The sequence below is a fragment of the Mytilus californianus genome, unplaced genomic scaffold, assembly GCF_021869535.1.
Source record: "Mytilus californianus isolate M0D057914Y unplaced genomic scaffold, xbMytCali1.0.p SCAF_5, whole genome shotgun sequence".
Classification (NCBI taxonomy): domain Eukaryota; kingdom Metazoa; phylum Mollusca; class Bivalvia; order Mytilida; family Mytilidae; genus Mytilus; species Mytilus californianus.
This window is the reverse complement of record NW_026262701.1, coordinates 9716254-9723166: the sequence shown is the minus strand read 5'-3', so window position 1 is coordinate 9723166 and position 6913 is coordinate 9716254.

The following is a 6913-nucleotide window of genomic DNA, read 5'->3' as shown; positions in this document are numbered from 1 at the left end:
ATAAAACAAACAACTATGTCAAAAAAGAAAAACAAAATGGCACATAGACACTCTATAGACGAAGGAAATAAGCAAACATGAAAGACAAGAATACAAAAATTGACCATAACACAATAACACAACGGTGGGATGTATAAATATCGAGCAACGCCAAAAGGATATTACCAAAAATGGATTAAACAGTAAAGGTAAGCAATATACAAAGACCAATAAATATATCACTATAACACGTGATTTAGATGATGAAGACATAGAATCTATACTTCAAGACCATCATGTATTATTTGTGAAGTTGATACAGAATATTTATCGACAAGCCTGAAGGACTTGGTATCTTCCGATGAACTTTTTTTTAGAAAAAAGACCAGACGTTCTTATTTAGGGTCATAAATAAGAGCTAGTATATTTAGTCCCCCTTAGTTTCTCTTAGGTACTTTTAAACCATCAATACCCTAGTCCGCAGCTGGTTCTGTATCATGGAAAGTCCAACTTTACTGTATACTCAAATTACACAAGCGAACTTGCAAACACCATTATATTGCAGTGTCTGCCCAAGGCTCCACAAAACCTCTCCAAGTTATTTAATTCCATTTTATCAGCACCAAAAACAGAGCCTCAGATTCATGGTAAAATTACCTAATCTAGGGGAGCTCTGAATCAGATGTGGAGCCTAATAAAATTCAAAGATCTGTTACGAGTTCATACAATCGAAGTCCTTCTCATGCAATAGTGTAAAAACATGACTAGCTTTACATGCATTTTGCTCATTCTAAACGTAAAGACTATGAATGGCAAACTAAAGTTAGAGAACGGAAACGAAAAATACAGCAATTTATCCATTTGTAAAGGGGAATAACTCTAGAATGGTAAAAGGTGACGCTACCCAAATTGAAACTTGATCTGTTTTGTGGTAATAAGTATTGTGTATAAGTTTCATAACATTTGCTTGAGGCAAACTAAAGTTAGAGAACGGAAACGAAAATTTCAGGAATTTTTCCATTTGAAAAAGGGCATAACTCTAGAACAGTAAAAAAGTGACGCTACCCAAATTAAAACTTGATCTGTGTTTTGTGATAATAAGGATTGTGTATAAGTTTCATAACATTTGGATGAGGAAAACTAAAGTTAGAGAACGGAAACCAATTTTGGGACGTACGTACGTAAGTACATATGTACAGACGGACAAGGGTAAAACTGAATGCCCCCTCCGCTACGGCGGGGGCATAAAAATCTATGAAACTGATATCAAGATACTGACAACATATTAGTTACGTGTGGAGGACAATTAGCTTTTCTATGGTAACCAACTGTGCTTCTCTTTTCGATTTGTCCCTGTTTCTTTTGAGGCATACCCCATACAGGTGTTTCTAAAGAGAATTAGGAAAAAGCTGATATAAAGATGTATTTTTGCTGAATAATTCAAGGTTTAACGGCTATATCGATTGCGTCTATTCCATTACTATTGAAATAAAGGATAGCAAAGATACAGTTACCTCTGCGTCAAATATTTACTTCCATTTAGAAATTGACAATGAGGGTAGGTTGAGAACTAATCTTTATGACAGAAGAAAAGATTTCAATATCCCCATTGAGAACCCTCTATTTATTGTAGCAACATTTCAGCAGCACCTGCATATGAGGTACATGTAAAATTGAGAATGGAAATGGGGAATGTGTCAAAGAGACAACAACCCGACCACAGAACAGACAACAGCAGAAGGCCACCAACAGGTCTACTAGTCAAAATGTCCTTAATAGAGGGTTACTGTTAACAAGGAAGCTGTTGAACCAAAGGTTCATAATGGTGAGGTTGGGTCATCCCCTGAATATCTATGCCACATATGCTCTACTTGTCGTAGCCAGAATTCTGTCCTCTGAGCCTGAAAGGTCGGCTGAATAAGTTAGTAGGATTTTACAAATGTTGACCAACAAAGGACTATTTGATTAATGATATGTCCTAAATTCCTACTAAGTCTGTATAGTATAATAAAACACATCGTAACGTATCAGTCGAGATGTAAAGGCGTCATAGAATAGAGCAGAGGGTATGTTACTGCATACTAAGAATGGGTAATTGAAAAATTGAAATCACCACGTTTGTCATAGATTCTAGTTTGAAGTCGTTCATCTGTGTGAACACTGAGTAAAAGATGAAGATATGACGCAGACCTTCTAGTTTCGGTAGTATCCTTAATTTCAAGTTCACTGTGATATCTGAGATTACATAATTAACTGACTTGTAAGATAGGGAATGACAGGACAGCATTAATATATCTGAATTTGAAATAAAAGAACTTTGCAAGATGCTTTTGTATAGTTTATGCTTCATACGAGTACAAAAACAAGTCGGCAAATAGGCGTGTACAATGAGTCCCTTTTGGAAAAAGTTAAATCACAAAAATACTGAACTCTGAGGACAATACAAAACGGAAAGTCCCTAATCAAATGGCAAAATCAAAAGCACAAACACATCAAACGAATGGACAACAACTGTCATATTCCTAACTTGGTACAGACATTTTCTTATGTAAACTAGAGGCTCTAAAGAGCCTGTGTCGCTCACCTTGGTCTATGTGCATATCAAACAAAGGACACAGATGGATTCATGACAAGATTGTGTTTCGGTGAGGTGATGTGTTTGTAGATCTTACTTTACTGAACATTCTTGCTCCTTACTGTTATCTCTATCTATAATGAACTTGGCCCAGTAGTTACAGTGGAAAATATTATGTAAAAATTTACAAAAATTTACAAAATTTATGAAAATTGTAAAAAATTGACTATAAAGGGTAATTACTCCTTAAGGCGAAGTGTACGTAATTGCACGCCTCTAGCGGAATTCAGGATAAAAAACGTGCGTCGTTAGTTACGCGGGTTATCTCCCCTACTCCAAGAAAGGAAAAATGGGCACATGAAAGAAAAATGACTTCGTGCGGTCTTTCATGAATCCAAACAAGTATTCATGTGCTATTTCAAAACTTCAAAGAAATTATTATAATGACTCCAATCAGAAATCTGAGGATCCTATTGTGAGTTAGTCTGACTCTATTACCACTGTTTTTGTTTTAGACACGCAGAAGCAGGTACACAATACGACTCGTGTTTATTTCAACAGAAGGTAAAAACGCCTAAACAACAAAATTACAACCAAATAAACAAATAAACCAGTGACAATTCTGCTTCTATTCGTATCAAATTCATTAAAATCAAACCAGAATTGACCCCACAATATTTTTTGAAAAACCCTAGTTTTGAATGAAATTCAGTGTAGCGTAAAATTGTAGGTAACGAATAATTATATTGCATGTGAATTTGTGTGTTGAACAAGAAAGACGTTGGCATGTCCGATTTTATGCAATTGATGTTTTATATTTTATTATTTATGTAAAAAGTATAAAAGATACTAAGGGTAATCGACCACTAGTACAACATTTATAAGCCGAAGAAAAAGCCAACAGCAAAAAAAAAACCATCAGATTCCGTCCACAAAACATTACACACTCAGAAACTAAGAATTGAGCACTATTACTTTTATCTCAGAATAAGTAAAATCTATGTCATCCAAATCTCAGTTTTCAAGGTGCAGAAAATAAACAGGTGTTTTCTATTCCGTCCGCAATTTTTTGGGAAAGTAAAATCTAAATTTAGAACCATGGTTGAAACTGAAACTACACATGTATGATAAAAATAGAACGTGTTATTTTTTCTTTATCAAATTCCAATTTCGAAGGGATAGCGAAATTTGTTTTCTTTTGTTGTGGTTTTGTGTATCATTCAGCAGTAGTATAAGGTAGGGGAAGAAGGGGGAGGGGGTGAAGAAACTAGGGTCTACAATGTCGGGGCTTTTTATAACCGACTATACGGTATGGATTTTTGTCATTGTTGAAGGCCGTATGGTTGCCTATAATAATTACATCCACATGATTTAAGGTAGCTGGGGTGTCTAAATATTTGACGATAGATTTTCCTTAAACTTCTGTAAAAGACTTCTGGGTCAATGTAATTTCAAATTTCAATACAAAAACTGGGGATCACGGACCTTGTTTTTTCGTAATAACACATTGAAATTAACGAAATTTGGGTTATTTTATATTGTTAATATAGAGGAAACTTAAGTTTTCCTTATTGCGGAAACATTAAACGATAGAATTGGCTAAAATTCGATGAGAGAATTGCTTTTCATTAATAACTCCGAAATATCAAATAAAAATAGGGGGTCACGGGCCTTATTTTCTTGAAAAAATCCCCAAAAATTTTAAATATACTTTACGACACTTAATGTTTTGATAGTTCAATCTTTAAATTTCAAGTTTTAGGTATTTTGTTGTATATTAAATGATACTTGGTAAAATATTTTTAAAACAAAAAAGTATTTTTGCAACATGATCAGAACGGACGCTCAGAAAAAGACACCCGGTCTACCTTAAACTGTGGCAGATAGTTGTCTAATTTGCAATCATACCACATCTCCTTATTTTCATATTATATTAACAAAACTGCAATTCATTTGCATTATATACAGGAACAATTTGTATGGCACTACACTAGGTAAACTCGTATAGCATCGCCCATGGTACATTCTTATAGCATTACACCAGTACATGTTTAGTATTACACCAGTACATTTATAGTATAACACCAGTACATTTATAGCATATCACCATGCACAAAGCTTTAGCATTACACTATACACAATGCTATAGCATTATACACAATATACACAATGCTAAGGCTAACACTGGGAATGATCTGTGCTACGGGAAGTTATATCAAAAACTCCGATCTGTTTTACTTTGCTAAAATTCATATGCGTGTTCTTCTTTTGACCTTATTACAGCCATAAAAATTCTAAAGATAATATGCAGATGCAGTTTTCTTATTTTTTGGGAGTCATGCATGTGGATATTTAACAAATAATGGTACAAGAAATTATTTCCTTTTTTACTTAAAATCTCCAGCAAACATTATATCATGCTTTGTCGTGTAGTTAAAGAAAAGGGAAAGCGATTGAGACAGGAAATTTTAAAAATAAAATTGCAGAGTTGTGTCACGTGCACGTGTGTGAACCTGACAAATAAAATATGTTTTGTGCGCAATACCTCGAATAGCGCCGGTAATGGTGAGGATGAAAACAAGCAGCAAATTATATTCACTTTTTTAAAAAACAAACATGCAGAAATAAGATTTTAAAAAAGACGAGTATACGCGATAATTATAACCGATTATTTAAATACATATAGAATCATTCTGTCAACGCTGTGTTAACCGGGACAATTCCGAACTTGATATTTGATTCATAATTATTAGAACAATACAATATAAAAATAAGAAGATGTGGTATGATTGCCAATGAGACAACTATCCACAAGAGTCCAAATGACACAGAAATTAACAACTATAGGTCACCGTACGGCCTTCAACAATGATCAAAGCCCATAGTCAGTTATAAATACAAGCATTTCAAAAAAAGATGTGGAACCCTGTCAAATTAAGAAAAGATGGAGTTAAAGTCTATACAGTAACTTTCTTTCACTTGCAGTATATTTATTTGCCAATTTGCTTTTTTTTTTTTGGCAGCAGAAATATCCTTAAAAAGTACTCAGTTTATTTCCTTATCAATTGATTACGCTTGAGCATTTGCAATAATTAGGAAAATGGGTTATAAATCATTCGTAAATATAAATCAACATGTAGACATCTTATACGTTCAGGTATTTCACACCCAATATTTTATGGTAATATTCTTTACAAAGCACAAAAATGTCGGCATTCACCTCAAAAGCTAACCAAACCTTTAAACAGACTTATTCGGAAAGGATATAGTTACGATACTGTTGTCAGGTCATTAAGGATTGCATATTTTGGTATTAATATTGATTCACTCATAGGGTCTTTGTATCGGAAATAAACACTATTATTCTAAAACCAGTTGTTGGCATGATACGGGTTATGTTCTTCTCATATATTTTATGATTGTATGATACTAAACCCCTAACGGGAGGGATTGTTCTTGATTTTCATAAGATGAAGACATAATCTATCAATCAGTTTAACTGAGGTCTGGAGCTGGCATGTCAGTAACTGCTAGTAGTCCTTTGTTAATTTATGTATCATTGTCTTTTTGTTTATTTTCTTTTGTTACCTATTCTGACATCGGACTCGGACTTCTTTTAAACTGAGTTTTACTGTGCGTATTGCTATGTGTTTCTTTATTCTACATTGGCTAGAGGTATAGGGGGAGGGTTGAGATCTCACAAAACATGTTTAACCCCGCCGTATGTTTGCGCCTGTCCCAAGTCAGAAGCCTCTGGCCTTTGTTAGTCTTGTATGTTTTTTTTAATTTTAGTTCATTTATATGTTTTGGAGTTTAGTGTGACATCCATTTTCACTGAACTAGTACGAAATTTTATTTAGGGGCCAGCGGAGGACCACCTCCGGGTGCGGGATTTTCTCGCTGCGTTGAAGACCAATTGGTGGCCTTCGGCTGTTGTCTGCTCTTTGGTCGGGTTGTTGTCTCTTTGACATATTCCCCATTTCCATTCTCAATTTTATACAAACTCACGATTTTGTTACGACACTGTACGTTATAATAGCGTTATAGAGTAGAAATTGTGATGACGTTACAGTAGACATCAATAACGTCGCCGAATGTTTTTATTTTTTCCGCTAAAAATTAAACTTCCACAGGTTATAGCTTGACAATTTTGATCATGTTGACTTATTAGTAGATCTTACTTTGCTGTACATTATTGCCGTTTACAGTTTATCTCTATCTATAATAATATTCAAGATAATAACCAAAAGCTGCCAAATTTTCTTAAAATTACCAATTCAGGGGCAGCAACCCAACAACGTGTTGCCTGATTGGTCTGAAAATTTCAGGGCAGATAGATGTTGACCTAATGAACAATTT